Source organism: Neopsephotus bourkii, unplaced genomic scaffold, assembly GCF_033783945.1.
Source record: "Neopsephotus bourkii isolate Nb327-2 ecotype Australia unplaced genomic scaffold, CSIRO-AGI_Nbou_v1 NB_390, whole genome shotgun sequence".
Classification (NCBI taxonomy): domain Eukaryota; kingdom Metazoa; phylum Chordata; class Aves; order Psittaciformes; family Psittacidae; genus Neopsephotus; species Neopsephotus bourkii.
The window spans coordinates 113,185-136,747 of record NW_026900894.1 but is presented as its reverse complement, the minus strand read 5'-3'; the positions used below and the strand labels follow the sequence as shown (position 1 = coordinate 136,747).

At 38.8% G+C, this 23,563-nt stretch overlaps 1 long non-coding RNA gene across 1 annotated transcript in view; it reads right to left on the bottom strand.

Annotated features, from left to right (window-relative positions):
- Positions 1–12,540: 12,540 nt before the first annotated feature.
- Positions 12,541–23,563, bottom strand: part of LOC133210129 (uncharacterized) — a 39,814-nt gene continuing 28,791 nt past the window's right edge. Inside the window, exon 3 of the long non-coding RNA XR_009724869.1 lies at positions 12,541–12,628. This is a non-coding gene — a long non-coding RNA (uncharacterized LOC133210129). The remainder of the gene's footprint in view (positions 12,629–23,563) is intronic.

Below are 23,563 nucleotides of genomic sequence, written 5' to 3'. Positions count from 1 at the left end.
TCTGAGGTCAGAAGCCATGGAGTTAGCGCTATCACCAAAGATATTATTGAATACCCAAATAAATTAACAGATACCTATTTCTTCAAAACTTTCAGAAGTCAACTGTTTTCTTTAGTAGGCTAACTTTTTAGATATTCCACAAGAGGAAGTGCTTGTGGGTTCCTTTTTTAGAAGCTCTGTGGGTTGATTTTTTTTTTCTTCTCTTTTTTGTACATTTTTAATTGCAGTTTAAAGTGATTCACAAAAGAACTTCATCGTTGTGCATGAGAAGAGAATGTGTCAATATCTCAAGGTTCTACATTCTATCTGTAAAATGTGTCTTTTTTTTACCACAACAAAAGTAAAACTTTGCTTTGTACCTGGTGTCTTTTTATTAAAGAATTTTCTCTTTTTCCCCCATCCCTCAATTTCTAAGAAACAATTGTGAGCCATGTCACAATACAATAGAGATGTTAGCATCAGATTTGCAAGGAGGCTCCTTGGTAGCCCTCCTGAACACCATGAGATTATGTCAAATTCATTTTACATAGTGTTTAATGAGTTAACCTTAAAAATCAGTATTGAATATTGCAAATAACAGAAAGAAAGGGATGTCTAATAGCTACTTTTCCTCCCCCCCCCGAACTTTCTCTAGTTCTATTTTGCATTCTTTGATTGCAGCTAGTATAAAAAAAACCTGACCTGAGAGAAACTCCTTCCATTCTGCATTGTATGTGAGGAAGTTACTCGTCTATAATGAGAGATGACTTGTTGTGCCAATGGTTGTGCCCATGACAGGTGAGTTTGATTTGCACATGTTGGCTCAGCACATTTTTTGCCAGATGCTCTGGAGAATCTCGTGGGTGAGCCCTTATTTTTTTTGTCTGGATTTACAAAATGAAGAGGCAAACTGCCCAGTGATGCCATGCTACAGCTTAACCTGAAAATTCAGTACTGCAGACTATATTAGTAGAAAGGCATGTAAACAAATACTTACAGGTGTAGGTGGTGTAGATGCCCCTAACAACACTGCCTGAAATGGTAATCTGTTCGATATAAAGTTCAGTGAGATAAAGTAAGATAGATTATTAAGCTTTAAAATATAAAAATACCTTTTTCCAGCTGCAGTCAGTTTCTGTGCAAACACTTCCCCAAAGCTGAGCCTTCACCACGTGAATGAAGAACAGCTTCCACCACAACCAGGATGGCAGAAGGATGAGGCTTGGCAGCTCTCACCTGGAGTTGGGTACCCCAGCCCACCATCCCTCACCCACCTAACTGGTCACCTCTGCCCAATAGAAAAAGCCTCTTGCCATGTGCCCCTGCAATGGCAATTAAGAGACACGATGTCCAGGCCCTGGGCTGGATTCTAAGAACCAGAGAAGGGCGTATTCTGTGGATTACATGTGTATCCCAGAAAGAGAAAATTGCAGTCTTCTGGTTATTTGGGTATTTCAAACCTATCACAAGTGTTTAAAAATCTTGTAAGTCCACTGCAAAGTTAGCTTAATAGACACTTCTCACAATTAAATATTTTGGGCATCTTACATTTTTCCCATAATTCCAACAATAATTAGATCACAATATGGATTAATTTGTTGTCAGATCCAATTTTTAGTGGCAGGATGTTTTGAGGGAGTGGAACACAAAAAACAAGTTGCTGACATTTGTAAACTCTCCCTTTTTGTTGTACACATAAACATAAAATAGCTGACATTTTGCTCTTTCATTCTTCCTTTCCTGATTGTTCAGTGCAAATATTATCCAGACAGACATGTTAAACAAATATCATATTATCTACAAACACAGATATATAAATCTCATTGTCCTGGTCAGAAGCTCAGGACCAAATTCTCCTCCTGAGCAAGTCTGATCTATAAGTGATCTTGAGCTAATTGCTTTCCCACTCTTACATGAAAGTCACTATACTTTCTAATCTCACAGAGTTTATTTATTTACCAAAAAGGTAACGTCTAAACTGCATTCATATATTTTCATGGGGTGGAATAACAGGATGGTTTACAAGCAAATTTGTTACCCTGTTTTCTAGTCACTGTAATTGAAGAAACATAATGAAGCTATACTGAGATTTTTTCATCTGTTTGGGGATATAATGGGTGTGCTGAAATTGTCAATTTTCTGTTCAGTGACAGAACTACAGCCTTTCTGAAAATTAGCAAGAGCTATGCCTGCTGAAACTACATACCTGCCAGCGCAAATGGACTCCACAGTGCATTTCCTTCAGAATTCGTGTCTTAGTGCTGTCATCTTTTAAAAAATATTGCAAGAAAGTTGGCTAGGAAAAAAAAAAAGAAGTCTGCTTTGTGCAGTCATTGCTAAATATTAAATGCTCCAGTCTCTCAAGACCCCTTTAAATAAGAATGATGCTATTTTATACTTTCAGATTTTTCTTGGTATGTGAAAATATGAATAAGCAGAAAAGCTTATGCTTTGCTTTAATGACAAGCTTCATTAAGTAATATGATGGCCTCTGTGGTGACTTCTGTAAGCACCGTCAGTACTCAGCATAACCCAGGATCAAACGCCCTGTAAGAAAAGACCTGTCATAGTTTAAGCCCAGAACCACACAGTCTCTCGCTCACTCCCCCTCCTCCCTTCTTCCTTCCCCTGCTCCCAGGGGGATGGGGAGGAGAATGGAAAGAATGTAACCCCCACGGGTTGAGATAAGAACAGTCCAGTAACTAAGGTATAACACAGACCACTGCTGCTATCACCAATAATAATAATGAGAAGGGAAATAACAAGGGAAGAGAATACAACCACTCACCACCTGCAGACCAATACCCAGCCCAACCCGTGCAGCAATCTAGCCCTTCCAAATAACTCCCCCCAGTTTATGTATTGGGCATGTCATGCCTGTGCTGTGGTATGGAATACTCCTTTGGCTAGTTTGGGTCAGGTGTCCTGTCTCTGCTTCCTGATGGCTTCCACTCCTCTCTGGCAGAGAGTGAGATTCAGAAAGTCCTTGGTGAGACTAAACATTGTTTAGCAACAACTAAAAACATCAGTGTTATCAGAGCTGTTCTTAGGCTGAAAGTCAAAAACACAGCACTGCACAGCTACTGAGAAGGAGAAAAATGACTGCTACTGCTGAACCCAGGACAGGACCAAATTGATTCACTGTTTCCTGCTTTCTTATTGAATGCTTTTATTTTTCTTTCATAAGCACGTGAAACTCCAAACATATGAAATGAAGAGGTTATGGAGGAATGGCAGAAATAGCTAATTAGAAGAGCCACTCTCCTCTGGGAACTAATTCTGGAAGAACTGCACAATTTCAGGCCCTGATTCAGGGACATATGTCAATAGTGTGGATAGTGCTAAATCATGAAATCAATATTTCAAATTAAGTGTACATGCTTTCCACTTGGCCAGGAGCTGGTTTGCAATAGCATTTCCATACTGTTTAAGAACCCAGTGCTAATTTCTTTTGAAATATTTTCCTATTGTCTCGTTATTCAACTCTAGTTTCCCTTCATGAGCCTCCATAAAATCTGAAGATACTATTACTGTTTGTGACTTGAAGAAAGAAAATCTTTGACAAAACATTTAGCCTTGAATGGGGTTTACAAGCCTTGACTTCCAGACTCATCCTTGGCAACCAGACACTGGTGACAGTGGAATATCCTTGAACATGATTTCTTGTGAGCAGCAAAACTAGCCAGGACCTACTCATGTTTTGGGATTTATTTATTTTTTATTTTTATTCTTTTCTGATGCTGTCATCAGGCAGAAAACCATGATGTGTATGTTTGGCTTGTTCAGGTTTTGTCAGAGCCTGGGCTGTGCAGTCAGTGTGGCAGGTTAGCCATAGCACAGACAGAGACACCAAAGCAGACTGAAAGGCTTTAACAGAAACTCCTAAGAAACACACCACCACCACCAAAAAAATGCTAAGAGGAAAAAAAAATCTATGAGAGCAAAACAGATTTTTTGATGCTGAGCCTGACCTGTAGAGATCTCAAACTGGTCCATGTCGTATTGAGCCTTTCTTCTTACCTTGCCAGACTTTGGCAGCATCCAATATCACACTCACTTTATCCCGCAAGCTGTCAACCAAGCTGTTTGTGCCCAACTCGTTACATTTACTCTGTCTTGAAGACACTGATCTGATCAATTGATCAGGAATCCAAGGCACTAAAGTTTCACTTTGGAATGGGTAGGCAGACTAGGGAAGTAAAGAAGGGAGGGGGGGGAAAACAAAGAAGTGTAAACTTTCTTATGATTCTGGGATTAATATAAATGTGATGGAATTAAATGACTAAAATAAATAAGTGTGTGTATAACAACACAGGGGGATAAAGGTACACACCAAAGAGAGGAAGAAGGTGTGACATGTGAAATAATGAGCCACAACAGATGAAGATAACAGCAGTGATAACAGAAATATTTAGACTACAAGTAACACTAACAGAAAAACACTGATCTTATTTCTTGCAGGTAAAGCTGTTTTCTGTTAGTGAATTAATCTTTTCTCAGATACAGTAGTTCATGAAAACCCTGATAGCATGCAGTTTAAGTGATATATTTTATGGATGCCTATAGGATAGTTACTCTTTTCCAAGCAGGACAGTTCATTTTGAAGTGGCCATTGTAGGAAGAACACAGGTAACTGACTTACTAGTCATGTGCATGCAGTATGCATGCAAGCATGCTTGCTCTCAGTAGCCTGACACTAGTCTCCACCTTCTGAGCCCCAAGGTGATTTTTCATATTTGCTTCAAAATTAGCAAGTGATTCATTGCAGCATGATAGCAATGGCAGAATACCAACATGAGGGCACCTGGAGCAGCACCTTCTACAGCTAAATGCTCAGTATGTATTAAGCCTGAATCATGATAGATAGTGTTAATCGGGAAAAAATCAGGGTTAGCTGACATGTAAAGCCCACCCAGAAATATGTCTGTGAAAAACAGTCCCTTCACTGTTTCCAGAGGCATGGAGCTGTAATGAAGCCTTTAGCATAGCTGGAAAAGATGTCATCTTATTGGCAACCTACCCTAGCCACTTGTTGTGTCATCACTTGGAAACAAGCTATAGAGACCCTATGCAGAGATGCTGTCTGCTTGGTTATTATTAGTTACCTGATATTGCTACAGTTGCAGTCCTAGTGTCTTCTGTCACATTCCTGTACATGCTCACATACTCGAAGTCAAGAAATTATGCATAGATACAGTAAACTGTATTTGAGTTTTACCAGTTAACTGTCAGGATCAAAACAGATTCAACTTGGAGAAAATTAACTTATTGCCAATCAAAATGAGTTTGGAAAGTGAGAAAGAAAGACAAAAACTAAAACGCCTTCCTCCCCCCACTCCTTCACGCAGGCTCAACACCTCTCTTTATTCCCAACTCCTTCACCCCATCCCTGCATACAAGTGGCACAGGGAGTGAGGAGCAGGGGTTGTGGTCAGTATATGACACCTCCTTTCTGCTGCTCCTTCCTCCTCAGACACAGCACAAGACAGTCCCAGGCTAAGATTTCAGCCAGTCCACTTGAGCACACAAAGAGCCTGCATCATGACCCTGCCAGGGAAAGAAGCCTGTGCCTTGCAGGCAAAGGCTTAATAAGTGCCAGCACTCCCAGACCCAGTGGGAGGCTGAAAATGGATGTGTGCATACTTCCTTCCCTTCTGGGTTCTGTGGAGCTGTTCCAAGTGGTTCACAGAAGCTGGTCCTCCCAGCAGGGAGCAGACCTCTGGTTAGTAATCAATAAATGAAAGCTTTAATATTCCTTTGACTGGGCAAAAAAAATAAAGAGATGTATTCTGTAGATTTGTATGGAAAGGATACTGTCCCAACTGTCTGAGGGGAGCCTGTGATAGAAGATGGATAAACAAATAATCCTGGTTTTAATGAACACATCCATTATATCAGCAACAGTTATGGCAACAGGAATTATGTACTTTAAGGCACCATCTCTTGTGCCTTGTAAACACCTCAGCCTTCTGTCTGAGTCCCCGCTGGGGCTATTTACAGCTTCAATATTACAAGGTAGCTACAGTCTAATTATACACAACTGGATTGGTTTCTATCATTCAGGTCCCTGGTTAACCCTTAATAATAATTAAGTTTTTACTGTTATGCTGTATATCAACTTAAAACTTTCAAGAGCTAAGGTGTCCCAGTAGAGTAGAAAACCTATTAAGGTATCAAGACATGTACACTTTGCAACTTCTGTTTTAAGAAGTGGTAAAAGACCCCATACTAAAAAAAAACACAAACCCACAAAAAAAAAAAAAAAAATAAAAAAACCCCACAAAAAATTAAAAAAGGGAGCAGCACAAAGTCATTGGAAATGGGTCTCAGAACTTACACAACAGCACTTGTATTGCAAGAGGCCTGTTGTCCTCATTTACTTGTAGTGCTCTTAAAGAATTAGCTTGTACTCAGGACTTGAGTCCAATGTGTAAGTATGTTTATCAGATCTGTGATAAGCAGACAGTATGTGACACATAGCCCTGGCTCAGTTGATTGAGTTTTCCTCACTTCTGAGCTTTTATTTGTCCTTCCATTGGGGGCTGCAGTCTTTATGTAGGCATTTATGTAAGCCTTGCTGTGAACAAAATATCATCTGCTTAGAGAAGACGGAGTGAAGGAAAGTGAATATCTTCTGCTAGCATAACACAATTCTTCATAGTGACGTCCTTTGAACCAAGCAATCAGAATTATTCTTGGGTCAAGACCAAAAGGGTAATTAGGACCTTCTACTCAACCTGCACCCACAAGCTACACTTTTACACTGGGAAAAGGTGAAACAATAGAAAAAAAACCCTATTAATCTATTTCTCCCAGCATTCCTCCCTTTCCTCTGATTAAAACAGTACGCTGGGCTCTGCTTCCTTTGTCACAGGTTGTAATCAAGCAAATCAGGGACTGTGCATTTCTCTCAGTCCAAGAAACATTCAGGGATACAGAACAGCTGGTGAGACGTGAATATGGAACCGTTTGTCAGGAAGGAAGATCTACCCCTGAGAGCAATTCCAGAGGAAATAAACATCAAAATGAATGAGTTACGAGCCACTGTAACTTCATTTGTTGACAAATTGAACACATAGATATTCTTGAGCAGAGATCAGATCTTGTGGGCTCACAGCTATTACAACAGCACAGTTTTAACAGCATGCAAGGAGAGGCTGAACAAACATCCTAGCTGTAAAACTCATTAATGAGCCATCATAAAACGGTAAATTTGAGATTATAAATGCTAGAAAATCAAGTCAGGTCTTACAGTATTCACACATGATGAACAGAGGTAACAGCCAGGAGAAGAGCACCTCAGGTGGGGCAAAATAGCTCTACTTGGTGAGCTGTAGAAGGACAGGATGCTCCTGCTAACAGAACAGGTCCCAGGTGCTTTTCAGAAGCAGGCAAATTCAAGGATGATGCATCACTCAGACCTGAAGCATTTACATGCAACAAACGGGCCTTTTGGGCTGATCCATGCTGAAGTTTGATAAGCTCAGAGTACAACAGAGGAACAGCTACAAGCTCTGCATCCAAAGCTGAGAGTAGTAGGTAAAAAACAAATGGACTGGTGGGACATAGTCCCACAAAAAGTGGACAGAGATGCTCTGGAATGAGAGACTGCTAACACAGATTGGCTCCCAGTTTCTCTTTCATGTGCCTTCCTTTTCTAAGGTTTACAAAATGTGTTTTCCTTTATCACATAAAGGGAAAGGAATTAAAACAGCCTATTTTGGGCCTCTCCAGGAAGAGAAATACAGATTAAGAAGACAACTTTATTAGCTCTGGGAGCCATTTCTAGAACTCTGTGGTTTAACCAGACAAATTATTACATTATTAAATAAATCTTTAGGTATTCATTCAAATTTGCTTCTCCTCCTTTATGTTTAAAGCTTCAACAACTGTAGTAAATGCATGTAGAGGTGTGTGTTAGCCCTGACAATTCAATTTACATGATGTTTATGTTGCATCCTCTCTCTTTAAACCCATGAGAGTGGGCTGTGAATTATTTAATGCTAAGGCTTTTCCTGCATTTGTCAAAATGACTAAAGCTAGGGTTTTTTTTCGGTGGGTGCATGAACACAATGACATCCTTTAGAAAGAATAGACTTTTCAACACACAGTTGCTGTATTTCTGAGGCTAGATCAGATAACATTAATTGTGTAGCTACTCGCTTGCCCATGCAAATGTGGACATTGGATATGTACACTGGTGGATGAATGTAATCATATGCAAAATGAAAACCATTTCAAATCCAGTCTGATGCACCTGAAAATATACCAGACCTAGCAGCTTTTTTTACAGCTCTGTCCTACTAATATATTCAGTTCCTATTTCTTCCATTCATTACGCAGAGATTGTAAGGTTTATGAGACTCTCTAAATTTAGTAATGGATATACCTACTAAAGCAGGATCTTGAAATACGCACTTATTTCTCTGAACTAACATTTTTTGCCATTCTCTGCAAAACAGCATGTTGCTTAAATACATTTAGCTAATTTCCAAAATAATCTGAGTTTGGTTTTAATTTTTCATTTGTATGATGTAGGTCAAAGGCAACAAGAAATAGTTTGTCTGTTCCTGATTGTTGCCTCCAGAAAATTTTGCACCAACATACCAAGCAAAAAGCAGGGTAGAGGGAGGACTGGGACAGAAATAGCAAAAAAGCAGCTCCAGAGGGTCTGGCAGTGATACAGTGTGCAGCATTATAATGCCATCATACCCTCTCAGCATGCTCCTTTATATCAGTTGAAGCTGGTTTTTCACCTTCTCAATTGCAACTTACAAAGAGAAAAGAGTGTATGGTAGAGTTCTCCTACATAACGTTTAAATTCAAACTTTTCCTGTGAAACTCTTTTTTTTTTTTTTTTCCCAGAAAAGCTTCAGATGTTGCCATTTTAAATTCTTTCCTCTTTCTGCTGCTTTTTCCTTTTTTTACCTTTTGCCTAGGCAGGCTAGTTTTTATTATTTCCATTTGTAACTTTACTTTTTTTCACCTTTTCATATTCCATTCCATATTAAATTTTTGTGTTTACGAAGGTCACAGAGTAAGAGAAGAATGGAAATGCTGCAGAAATGTTGCTCTGCTTCTTGAAAATACTTCCGAATATTTGAAAATTGTCTGAGCAGAAAGAAACAAGGAGATAAAAATGAAAACAAACAAACAAAAAAATTTTATTTTACACAGAGGCAACAGAGGGAAAAAGACAGCAAGTATGAGTTTTGGGTTTGTTTTGAAGTAGTACTAAAATAAAGTTTCTGTTCCCATTTTTTTCTGAAGTCCCTAGGTAAAAATCAAGGATAACAAGCCAAAATAATACCATCTCTTAAAGTTCTAGAATAAAGGGAACATTTAATGGAAAACCTTTGTTCCTTCTTACTCAAAACTCTCATTCCAGTCACTAACACCTAGATTTTCAATCGTTCTCCTATATCTGCAGTCCTACTGTAGGTGCTGATCAGAGGTTCATTAGTCAGTTAAAACCATAACCTATTTGATATTGATATGTAGTAATCTATTTGGTATTTGTATGGTGATGCTCTATCACCTGTATTAAAAACTGATAAACTGTGGACCTGCATTACCTTCAAGCAGAAAGCTTTGCTTCTCACTAAGCATGGATTAAATCTGAACCCCACAAAAGTCAGTGGTAAAACACCCACTGGCATAAGTAGGGAGGTGTTTAGGCTATGCCTTCTGCAGTGGAAAGATTTTGTTACTTTTGTACTGACTGGAGTTGGGAATGAGATGCTGGCAAGTCTACGTTATGTCCTTGGTTTGGATTTTGTCTATCTCACTGCCATAGTCAATTTGTTTATGAAATAGGTGTAAAACTGTGTGCATCACAAAGATGTCCACTGCCTTAAATTTATATGTTGGAATGAAAATGGCTCTGTAAATGCAAAGTAATAATAACCATGTGAAAGTATTCAATTCTATCCTCAGTGTTCATATTTATGTAGCAGTAGGCTGAAAGCATCACAAGATAAATAACAAACATAGACCTCCAGAAGTCAGTTTAAACCCCCAGCTAGTGCAATCCCTAGCAATATTCCCCTATTGCTCTGCTGGGTGCTATCAAATGATGTGACAATAAACAGAAACACTGGAAGTGGAACAATAGAAAATAAAAAAAAATCAGGAGCTCTTCACTGCCATATGAAAAAATATCCCCCAGTGTTTCAAATAAATCCTCATCTCATTGAAGTCATCTTTCTATGAAATGTATTAATATATTTTAAAAAACAAGCTCTCTGTCATGCTGCAAGTTCCTTGTTGACTCATTTGGTGGCCCCTGACAGAGTATCTGGAGAGCTTTATTTGGAAGGACACTGGGGGAAGGCAGATTAAACAGACTTCTGGCTGCATTCAGTTTTCTCCAGTTTGGGGAGATTTTGCACCTTTCTGGGAGATTGTGTCAGCTGGGATTAGCACATTCCATTTCCTGCACTCCTCATGAGACTGAGAGCTAAAGAAAATTAAAATAAAGGTAAGTGAACTTTGCTATGCTTTTCTCTTGCTGAAAATTTGTCCATATTTTTGCTTCTTTTTGCTTTGATCACGTCTTGCTTTGTTAGGCTATACATATGTGTGCACATGTAGGACTTTCATGTTTTTCCATTCTACTATGTAATTGTTGTGTGGATTTATCAAGATTCAGCCCACTTCCATTCACTTTTGTTTATGGAAATAATTTGTGTTTAGCTTTGCTTTCACTTTTCCATAAAGTTTGCTTCTACATAATGGCTGAGGACAGCTCAAGGTGTCCCTTCTTCTCAATTTGAGATGGAAGTGCCACGTTGCCCTTCATCGTCATTTCCCCCCCTACAGGAGAGATGTCCTCTCATGCCAGAGCTGCAGAGCCACCCTGTCCTGCACATCCTGCTGCAGTCCCACAGCCTGCTGTGGCATATGCTCTGCAGCGCCTTGGAGACAAAAACACACGCACACCCCATGGCATTGCTTAGCAGACACAGTGCCAAAATTGCTGTGCAGGAAATCTAGATCCTCTGTGGGAGACCCCTCTCTGCCAGAAAGTGGTGTCAGCAGTGGGATTTGGCAGCCAGGACACTTGTCTCTTGCTCTGGACCAAGGGCACCAAGCCCATGTCACCCAGCCCATCAGTCAGTCTCTCGGTAGTTAATTTGGGTCATTTGAACAGACTGGATGTAAATCAGTAACCTAATTGTCACTACCAAACTCCTGAGCCAATTGCTAACTTTTGCATATTTATACACCTGGTCTTTCTTATCACAGTTCTGAAAAAATACACAAATGACTCTTTTTTATATACCAACACCCACCTTTCGGAACACATCTCAGATCAGATCTTATAGCATGAAACTGTACTTTCTGGCTTATGTACATGCTATTTGGCAAATGCATGGACAACGTCACTGACAAGGTTTCACTGTTAAAACAAACCCAAGTGTGGCAGGGCAGAGGAGGCAGCTCCTCAGCAAGCCAAGGGGAGTGAGTGAGCATGAGGACTACCTTAACAGACACCCATAAAAACCTGTTCAAAATACTCTTCTCAGGGCCCAGGATCATAGCACACTCCCCTTTGCTTGCCTGCAGTACACCACCCTTGCCATTTAGTTGTGTGTTCAGAGGCTTGTTGCCAATTCTCCATTAGTGTATCGTAATGAGGTCCAGCTTCCGTTTGATTTCTACAGTGAGTCTGAACAAAAGAGCCGAGGAGAAGTCAAATAAGGGCAGACACTTTATGCAACTGGATGGGAAGTATGACTGAGCTCAACTAAACCTAGAGGGGACAGCAAAGGGTAAAACAGCTTAAAATTGGTCAGGCCTTAGTAGTTTTCTTCCTCCTGCTTCTAATTCCATGTATTTTGGGCCTACAAAGAGCTTTATCGCATATGTCATTAGAACTTCCTTTAATTTCCTTTTTTCTTTCTCACTAATATATTTCAAATTAATTTCAAGTTAAATCTCTGACTCTGAGGCTCCCAAAGCACCTCTGCTATATGGCTCTGTGTAGGGGAGATTTGCTCAAAAAGCTCTAACTTGTCACCTTCCCATTTCACAGTGAGTTCAGGAAAGTGAAAGTCATGTGAATACTGTTTTCTTGGGTATACTACACTACCCATAACTCATAACATGATAAATCTTGGGAAGTGCAAAACATCTGGCTCCAGTGCCTACAGTTCTTGCTTCTTGTTTTGTAGTGCAGTTCAAGCGAGAAAACTAATGCATGAATTTACAATCTGTAATTCCTGCTTAGCTAAGAGATTAAAAAGGAAGATTAGGACCAGAGTGAAGGAGATTTGCAGGTATTATGGGCAGAGAAAATGTTAGATATTTGGGTAAGTAAAAATGCGTAAATGAATGCGTTTAGAGTTTAGGACTTTACTTAATTTAACATATGGCAGGAATACTTCTCCATCAAAATTCCTGTCAGCAGGTCAGGGGTCCAATAACGATCACTGAAAAAAGCACTAAAGTACTGCAGGAGATTAGGAAGAGTTTGTAGATATTTTGTACTCAAGGTCTACTTACCCACTTCCATTCATGGAAAGCTGGCACCAGGCTGAACACCATCTGTGAAGCTCTGCATGACAGAATCTGGTGAGGCCCTTGGGAAGATGTCTATTTCTCATCACACGTGTAATTTTTACTAGAAAAGAGGCTGTAGGGAAACCTGCAAATGATTAAAACATATGCTATCAGTGGAAGTCAAGAATAAACATTGCCCATGTTCTATTGCTCGACTAGCTATTCTCCTATGCAGAGAAAGAGACACGAATCTCAAGGGGGTTGTTCAAAAAGAGATACCTATAGCACTAAATACCACAAACATGAGAAGTAAAGCATACATGAAATAGAAATAGACCATTACCAAAACATTGTTCAAAGTGCTGAGGCAGGACTGGTGGTGTAAATATATTAGTGATGGAGAATAAAAGCATAGCAAGTATATGGATGCTTTTTCACTGGCACAGATTGCACTGTAAAACCTCAGAGGGCATGACAAAGCTAAGGCAATGAACAGTTGAAATTAACTGGTGGAAAAGATATACTGAGAGAAATTTTTAAGAACTTGTGCTAATTGTTATGTTTTGCAATAAAACCACAGAACATCAGTCTGATCAGATCATAAAAAATGATTATACAACTGAAGAGAAAAAGTTCAACTTCGGATGTGCAACAAATGGAACAGAGACTAGTATCTAAAATATTATTATGCCATCGTATACAGCAGCACTGAAGCACCTTCACTTGGTATTCTGCTCTACTCATTTTCCTGTGTCAGTTATACAGCAGAAATTAATAAAGATTCAGAGACCAGATACGAACTAATACATAACTGTCCTGACACTTCTAAGTTCAAGTGATAGATTCTCCTTTCGACTTCATGGTGAACTGACTAATGTGACTGTTAACGAAAAGAAAATGAAGCTGAGAGATAAAAGGGTAATGCAATCTCTCTCTTCCTCATCTATTGAAGAAATTATGTCTTCAATTAGGTAAATTAAACCATGACCACTTCTTTTCTCAGGTCAATGAACACCCATGCTACCTCCTTCTCCCCAGACTTCATGGTTAAGGTACACAGCACAGAAAAACAAGTTTTCTAAAATCTAAAATATGCTTCATGAGCCCCAACAAAGTTTAAAAGCCATGCTATTAAAAAAAGTATCAAAAATATGCTGTTTTCACTGTGGAATCATGCAATGGCCTGGAGTCTTGGAAAGGGTGGCACAGAGAGCCTGAGTAATCAGAAACTGTGGTGTGAAGGTGGTGATACTGCACCACAGTGTGCTAATATTGTGCCCTTTATTTACCACAGCCCTTGAAGAATTCAGCTATGGCAATCGCATATATCGGGAGGCTTAGTGTAGCCAAGTGATAAATAGGGCAAATTGGGTGCACATCAAGGGGTCTTTCGTAGAGTCCATTCACAGGCATGGGCAGACAATGGATTGCTAAATAAAGACATGGCAAACCATGTGTGAAAAATGATCTCTCCGGCAGTAATTCTACTGGCGACAGATGATCAGAAATTTAAATGTTATTCTCATCTTTGGAGAGTTCCTAGAATAATGGAGGATGCATATTTGAAGAAAGAAGCTAAATAATTTAATATTACAGAGCAGGTTCCAACAGCACTGGGCAGATAAATGATTAAATCCCAGTGCAGTCTATCTTGTGCAGTTGCCACACTAATTACAGATCAATTACTTCCCAGTTGTTTGCAACCTTATCAAAGAACAGTAAATTTACTGAAAGCAGAATGTGATAAGATGCCTTTTCATTATTACAGTAGATTTGTTGAAACAGCTCTGATGAAATTAATAAAAGCTTTTCCAAAGGTAATATGATCTCTATGTATATAGTCAGAATTTTAAAAGCTGAAAACTTGATCCTAGGCACTATCATAAAAATTTTTGCTTCTATTAATTGTTACCATGCAAACATCCTTAATACAGAAAAGTTGGAGGAAAAAATATTAGTCTGGTGATAAACTGAAAGCTGTTTATAAAAATATAAATATAACTTTTGCTTTTCACAGATCAGATAATGAATGAGAGTAAATACAAAGACTGAGAAAATTTATAATTCAGATTTTACGGACGCTTACAACACTAAAAAGCGAGTGTATGCGAGCAAGGGATGACTTATAGAATATTAGCATGAGAGAAGAAATCAGTGAGCCTTCAAAATGTTAAAATAACTGAAATACAGTTCTGTAGTTTGAGAAGAGCCATTGCACATCAAAATATCTTGACTTTTCCCAAAAGTATTTCAATGATATCCTGACTTCTTCCCACCATAATTTCCACTCATTTGCTGTGTAAATCCTGTAAGTTGTCTCTGTATGAGTTTGCACATCAGCCACACTAATTTACGTTCCCCAAACTGGTTCTGAACGTAAATCCATAAATCTTTACTGATTCTAGGATTCAAGATTCTGGAGAATTATTATGATTGTAGTGTTTTCTTTCAGTTCTTCTGTATTTTTTGGGGATTTTTTTTGAGTTTGATTTGTTGGGGTGGGGTTTTGTTTTTCTGCCAAAATTAGCCAGACACGTGGGACAACTGACTTAAGCTTTTGTGACTGTAATGATTTAATGTTTTTATCGTTATGAAAGCTGTTTAAGATACCATAGCTGTTACTCGTTGTTGTTCTGCTCTTCTGGAACAAGCCAGGTACTCTTCTCCAGGGTAGATTCTGCTATACCATCTATTACTCTAAGAGAGATTGATTAACTAATGAGTTCAAATGGGTCTGAAGCCTGATTTGTACACTCCCAACAGAACTGTGATATTTGACTGCTAGTCTAGAAAATATGTGGCTCTGGTGGTGTTCAGAAGGCGAAGAAATGCAACTGGCCTACTTGCTTTCCTGAATGAGAGAGGACAACTCTTGCGCTTCTCTTCAGCAGATATTCTTAGGAATCTTCTGTGCTGTGTGCCCTTCCTAACTCTGGCTTCTGAATGGATGACTTGGCACACAGGCTGAAATGGAGCTCAACTATTAGGAGATGAGGTACAATGGCCCACTGCAGTGCTCTCTTATTGCTTAGATAAGACATCTTTAAGTGTCAGTTCTCCTAAATGAAAGCCTTCCAAGATGAAACAACCTTTCAAGATGCCAACTTCCTGGTGATTCAACAAGTCTAATTCAGGTAACAGCAGATTTTTCCTAGACCTTTTTATTGTTTGTTTTTATCAGCTCAATAACTTTTTAATTCTTCCAGTCATAATGGAAGAAGCACAGGAGAAGTACAGGTTTAATGATTTTTATTGGAGTTGGATCAGGTCCTCTCTTAAGAAGACTTTTTCCATTAAATGACCATAGAGCTGACTTGTATATTGAAATTAGCAATCCTGAACACCATGGCTCTGAATGTTCAGAAAATAACAGTGGAATGATTAAGATGTTTTTTGTTCCATGGCACTCTGCCATTTATGAAAGGGCAACAAAAATCAATTTGTTAATGGTGGTAAAGTATTTTAAAGAAAAAAAATGCAATTTAGATATGATAAATCAAGCAATTAATTTTTCTAAAGAAAATTAATTAGGAAATAAAGTTACCTATTATTTTACTTAACATACATTCCAGAAAATAGAAAAATAAAAAGGTTCAATTTAGTGGGTAATTTTTTTTATAAAAAGTTGCACATACGGTTTAATATGCCATAAATTTATGAAGAAACATTTTCATCTCTTCAGTAAATACAGCTTACTTTCAAATAAGTTAAAACAATTTGATACAAAGATTCAAAATCTGGGAACTTTGAAATTCAGACTAATTCACATGGGTCTGACCATACTTTATCAGGATGTGTGAACCATTCTAAGGGACTTGAAAGATTCAGAGTGAATCAGAAATTGATCTAGCTCCCTGTAATCTTCCTCAGCATTTCCTGTTTCATTTAAGTAAATCTTTCTCAGAATTCTAAAACCCATTCTCAGATGCCTAATTCTTCTCCTGCATTTAATTCAAGCTTACAGGAAAATACGTGGGCTAAGATTCTGAACAGTTGTCGGTATGCACCCCTGTAGATCTCCCATAGATCTATCCCCTGAGGAACAGGTAAAGTAACTTTATTCAGGTAACGTAACTTTATTCAGGTAACCTTAACCTATGATTTCGGCTGATGAACTTTAAACTTGAAAGGCACTATGCAGTCCTAGGTGTCATTAGTAGGACTATAACTACCACTGGCAGTGAAGGCACTTGTGTTTCTGAAAGAGATGAAAACTAGTATTATATATACTACAGCAGTGTGCAGAAAGGGTTACTTTTCACCTTCGCCTATCTGTGAAGGGTGTTATCTTACTTCCAGTACTCTCAGATGAATTAATCACCTTTTGGTTGTGTAAGGAACCAGGACTGATAGCTTGTGCCAACTCTGCTCAAGGACCCTGACAAGTCCCACTAATTTCAGGGGCTTAAGCAGCCCCATGTGCTGTGGCAATTAATTTTCATAGAGCACATGTAGCTATTGACCATTTTCATGGCTTAGGATTACTCTTTGGTTAAATATTTTTCTTTCTTTAACTCTTACTTATATTTTGGAAGCTGAGAGATTTTGGAAGAAATGTGCAGTTCTGACTCCAGAACTGACACCACTGTTTATTGAACTAGTTAGAGCTGTGCTGCATCTGGCCTACAGATGCTCGCAAAACCTGTTACAAAAGAGAGCAGTATCAGGAGTTGCATAAAACCTGAGACAGACAACAGAAACTGTTGAAGGGATGGTAATACAAAAGAGGAAATTGCATAGAATAAGATTGTTTAACCAGGCACGAAGAAACAATAGTGAAAATGTGAAGGAGTTTTCAAATAATTGCAGGGCTCTTACGCAAATTATAGTAAAACTGGAAATGGTTTTCTTTACCTTTGCCCCATAGCATGATAAATTACTAGGAGGTACAAGCACACTCCGAACACAAACAAGGAAATCTTGATTCTCCTGGGGAGAAGCCAGTTTATGGACTTCACTGATGTGGCAGGTCCCTAAGGTAACTACTCTGGATATTTGAAGGAACTTTATGGATTTATGACAGCTCACAATATTTCTAGGGTTGCAAATTAGAACAGCAAACATAGCATAGAAGCTATGTGAAAGAGAAGACATTCTCTCTTAGTGCAACTTGGGATATATTCCCTATTTTGCACACAGGCACATGGCACTGCTTCAGAAGGCTCTAGTGTGGGCTGTTGAATAAGGAGGGAATCCACTTTGAGTGGAACTGGTGCCATGATCCAGCATAGCAAATCCTGTGCTGTTAAACCAAGGCTTTAAAGTGATTTCTCAGTATTCCAAGAGGCCTTTACGTTTAAGGCAACAATGGGAAATAATCTTGATAGACCCTGACCCTTAACCCACAACAGTGAATGTCTCAAACATGGTACAACGGATCAGAGTTGTTCTAGGTGCCCTTTGCCCTTTAGCATGTCTGAAAGCCAAACTTCTCACAGAATCAGAGATAATCACTCCTGAATGCATAGCACCCCTGGGGTTTCAGGCTTTAGGGCATAGGGGGTGGAAAGATGACCTCTTGAGGACCCTCCAACTCTTTTCCTTATAATTCTATGATTCAAACTGTCAACTAGAGGTATTCCAATGAATTTTGAGCTGAATGCTGGATGAGTGTGACTCACATTCCAAAACTATTGCCCAAACATTATTCATTAGCATGTACCTTCTATGAATGAGCCAAGTTTCTTTCACTGATTGGTTTTGTCACTGGCTGTGCTAGAAGCATCTCATACTGAGCAGATGCTGATTCTGTGCATGTCATGGCCACTTCTCATCCAGGGCACTAAAAAACTAAAGTTGTTCAGAATTCTCTGAAGTCTAAACCAGTCTTCTGTGATATTCAAATGCATAATGGTCCAAAATTCACAGATCTGATTAAACTGTTTCATACACATTACCTATTAGACACTGCATGCAGTCACCCTGCCCCATGATTTGCCAGGAGTTCTGGATTTTCCCAAGTATGGGGAAGCCAGATGGAGAACTATTTAATATGGATGGAGGCCAGCTGACTACCAGAAGCAGTAAGATTAGTAGTCCTGCATTTTGTTTCTTTTTTGCAGGTTTTTTGTTTGGTTTTATTTTTGACATAGTGATCTAGAGGTCCTCAGTTTGGAAGTACATTTATAACTGAGATGCCCTTTTGTGATAAAGGTACACAGTGCCAGCAAAGACAAACTCATACCTAGGCCCTAATGACCCCAGTCTCCAGAGGTTTGCTGTGTTAGTCACCCTTGCTTACCTGCTGGCTTGCAATATGTCCACAGGTGAGCTTCTGTAAACAAAAACCTAGTCAGGAAGAAGTTTTATAAGTTTTTTCTTAACTCAGGAAAAATTCAAGGGACTAACTTTTACAGTATTTAGTGGTGCAGTTTGGCATGGCATTAGTATAGGAGGGAGATTCCTCCCTTTCCTCCTTCCTGCCCTGCTGTAGGTGGCTGTCAAATACGCACCATGGCTATGACTGCTTGCTCTGGAGTACATTGTGGCTGCTTCTGACAAGTCCTGGAGTCCTATGCAAGGAAACTACCCTGTAGCTCTCCATGCTTTATTTTCAGGTGTACTGAACCCCCCCCCTCCCCCCCCCCCCAGCTCCCAAGATCCTAGAAAGACTGTTGGGATTTGAGCTGTCCCAATAGGACCCAAGGTTTGTAGAATTCATTGTCCTGGGGTCTGTTGCCGTGAACTTTCGCTTATAAATTTTTTTACCAGAAAGAAAATCATTATGGAATTAATGTAATGTAATTATAAAGTTGAATATCCCTCAGCTGTCCACATTAGATTTATGTATTAGGTTACCTAAATGGACCAGTGTCCCATCAGGACAGCGTTTCCGGACTCCTGACTCACTGGCAGTCTGGTGCTGAAGTGAGCTAAGTAATATTGTAATAATTCTTACAAATTATTTAACAAATATTAAATTATTTTCTTGAGAGGCTTCTTCCGCCACTGCTGATTTGTATCATAGGGCCTGAAGTGCTCTGCTTCCATTTAAAGCTTTTTCTGCCTAAGCCTCTGCCTTCTGCTGCCCTACCTGTCTTGATCTTTTTGCAGCTGCCGCTTCAGAATTTGAAGATAAGGGGCCATCTAACATAGCAGCATTTTTTTTTATTTCCCATGCCCATTAACATTTTCCTTTGTTTTTTTTCTTTCTCTTAAAAAGGTACCTTTGTCTATAGCTTTCTGCTACAACTTCAAGGAAGAGACATTTATCTATTACCTTACTGCTGCACTGTGAAAGTCATGAATCATATTCATCTACCCAGATAGATTTTCACCCTGCTTTCAGTAGGTCTCCATTAACCCGCATCTGCCAAATTAAACTGACAGGTTTAGAAAAACTTGACACAACAGATTCTAAAATTAGGTCTGCTACAAAAAATCAGAGGGATTGAGACTGTGGTTTTCGTCCCTCTGTGCAGCTTTAGTTGAATCTGAGTGACATGATAATACAAAGAGGTAAAGAGGAAACTGTTCCAGTCCTCCTTTATAATAGGGTTTTGTTATTCTTGCTTTAAATTTCAGTGACAAAAGTGGTTCATAAATCACTAACAAGAGTTTTCTGACATAAATGTTCCTTGTGTTCCTTTACTGGGGGCTTCATAACTTTTTTTTTTTTTTTTTTTAACTATTTTAAGGACCTCCAAGGGCAGTATATAGAGCAATTGTTGGGAAAGAAGTGAACAAAATTTAAAAGAATTGCCAAGCTTAATTGTCCAAAAAATGGACATGAGCTGAAGTTCCAAAAAATGAAATCCCTCCAACCAGTCAGTGTGTGTTCACTGTGAAGTGCAGTCAAGGGAATTGGGAATAGCATTTTAAAAGGACTCTGGCCACAGTTCCCAGATAATCAGCTACTTTAGCTGAAATCTTGGCAGTGAATCCACCAACAGGCTTGAAAGCCTTCTCCATACCGAGAACACTGGGGCAAGCCCCATGCAGCCTGAAGAATGAGAACCCGAGGCAAGAACAGTTCCTGCAGTCTGATACAACTCTGCTGGAGGTCTCCTACTGCCAACCAGGCAGAAGTGTTCATCTGGTGCCTAAACATTTCAGAAAAGTCTCAGAGATCTCAGCTGTTCTCCTTTCAGCTCCACTTTGCAAGAGTTCTTTGTTAAAAAAAACCCCAAACCAACCAAACAAAAACAAATAAACAACCCCAAACAAAACTAAAAGACCTGAAAACTGATTCTGGTGAACTACCTGAAATTGAGCATACTGATGTTTGTTGAGCATAGTGGTGTCTGTTGAACATGGACTTACACCTCATTGCTGGGAAGCATCAGGATACCTCAGAGATATTCTTTGCAGCCATGCAAGAGGGAAACAATATTATCGACTAAGATCTGCTGTCTTCTGAATCGAAAGGAAACAGAGGAGCTAGCAGAGCAAATCCAGGCTATCCCGAGATGACACACACCACTTTCTCTGTATGGAGCTTCTTCTCATGACACTCCAGAAGGACTTGCTTGATAGGAGCCTTGGATTGAAAAATATATATTGTCAAATCTTGCCCTTACTCAACATCTCTTAATTTTTATAACAGAGTCCTTTATAGAGCTCTGCTGCTGAGGAAGCCTCCAAAATTCTCCAGGAAATACAAAAGATTGGTAATATTTCTTTTATTAAAACTTGGCAGACACTGAAACATACAGCACTGAATATCTAGAAAATAACATTTAATACACAACAAATTATTTTTAATTTTCCTTTCTGAAAGTAAAAAGCAAAAGCAAAGGAGAAAAATGAGAAAGTTGCTGTGTCGCAAGCAACAGCTTGAAATAGAATTTATCAACAGGTTTTTTTATCCCATCTCCAAGAAAGTCTCTTTCCATACAGGTCCTGTTCAGTTTGAAGAAAGCTGGGCCTGTTGGTGCTTTCTTGCTATAAAGACTACTGAGATTAATAAATCCAGAGGACTCAAGCTTCCCCCTTCTGACAGTTTTTTGGTGTTGCTGTTTTAGTTTCTAGAGGCTGGGAGCTGGTGACCTCAGTACATCTACCTAGCAAATTGTTTGGCAGATTGTGTTTCTGTGAAGGTGAAATCCATTACTTCATAGAGGACCAAAGTGAAGCTTCACTTTGGAATGGGGAAAACACCTTTTTATAGCATAATACCATGCTTTTACTTGGGGTGATGCACTGAATGGCAATATTTTAATACGTTTATATTTTGTATTAACTCATTGTCAACATTTAGCTATTTTTACAAGATATCACATTTTATAATAATGATGTAAACTTGTGTTACTGTGTGGTTTCCCTGCAGTTGGCTACACTGATACAAATATCTGCAGCCCAGTGATTTTAATATTTTTAAACTGATTTAACATATGTAATTATAACAGGCTATCATCAGAGTGATTTTAGTTTACTTTTATCCTAAACAAAGTATGAAGCTGAACTGTCTGGTAGTTTGTTTGTCAGACTCCAAATGAATAACAGCAGCATTAAACAAGTCAGTTTTATGCTGATGTATGCTGCAACACAGTCCTACTGGACTTGTTTCTCTGGGATCACCTGTAGATCTAACATTTTTCCCTGGGTATTTCTAAATACTAATAAAATCATTGAGAGTTCTGCATCCCCTTGAAGAACCATAAGAAACTTTGATTCTAAAACTATAGAGCTTCACACAGCAGATTGTGTTTTACTGTTGGGTTTTGTACTGGGTTTTTTTTGGTTGGTTGTTGTCTGGTTTTTGTTGGGTTTGTTTTTTTTCTTTTCCCAAAATGAGTAAGGACTGTGCTGGAGATTCTATTTTGATCAGAAATCAGTACCAAAACCCTAGCAACACATTATAATAATTTAATCAAATATCTTTAAGAGCAGATTGTTCTGTGTTATCTGAGTGGCCTGTCACACATCACATACTACATTGTAGCATATGCAAATCTCAGTACGTGCACAGATGTTCTTGTGTACATTTATACACATCACTTGGTCTGCATAGATGCATATGATTTATATGTCTCAGACAGGGTTGTCCAGGTTGACCAAAGCTAGATCTTTCACTCAGAATATGCTAATACCTCTAGAATAGTTGGGGTTCAGTCCTGTTGAAACCAGAATTCACAGAAAGAAGGGGTTTTTTGTTGTATAATATGTATCTATATTATTGTGTGGAAAGGACACCTTCCTATAATCCATAGGGTTTTCTGGTTTTTTTAACAGCCATGTTTCTTGTGCAAATGTTATAAAAGCTATACACAACAGGTTTATTTTACTATTTAGTTAATTCAAAGCTTCTGTGTACTAATTCAATTTAAAAAACTGTAGGCACTCAGACTGAAACCAACAAAAAAATTACTTCCCCACTGTTGATTTTCAAATTGTTTGAAGGACCCCAGAGATTAAACAATGGATGTTTGGCATCTCTCTACTAGGATCATTTTTTATTTTTAATAGAAATTTTCTGACTGAGACAGAAAGGCCAAGCAAGTTAGTGTCGAGCAAAGTATATCTCATGTGGATAAAGCAATGGGAAAATAAAAGATCCCAAGCATCATGCAGCACCTCATTCCCTTTACATGAGCCAAGCATCTTTGAACCTAGTAGTAATTCATCCATCTATGGATCTACATCTGTTAGCTTAATAGGTGACACAAGGCTGGATTTTAAATGAGTCTAACCCAATAACCAGATTTATGTAATAGGCTTTTCAGGACGACAGAGAAGGAAGCCTTAACGTTAAGAAACTCTAGCTCAAAGTATCAGTTCCAGTAGCTCCAATGGGTAACATTGATCCTTTCTGTCTGTCAGTATATTAAACCTTTCTGTCTGTCTGTTATAACTTTCCTTTGTATTTGCTTCTCTCTGGCTACCACATTTGCACTAAGGCTCCTTTTGCCCTGCTGTTAACCCATGTGAATGCACAGGTGTGTGCATAATAAATGAAAAAAGGAATTTCTTTTTCATGGTTGTTCCTACAAGAAATTGCACATCACATGCAACTATTTTTCTTAATTACTCCCAAAATGCAACTGATATTATGTGTCCCACTCTCTGTCACTCAAACTACATCAAAAAGCGAAGTAACTTGGTTGTTTGTAATAAGGGTAGTATCTTGTTTTCTTTTACA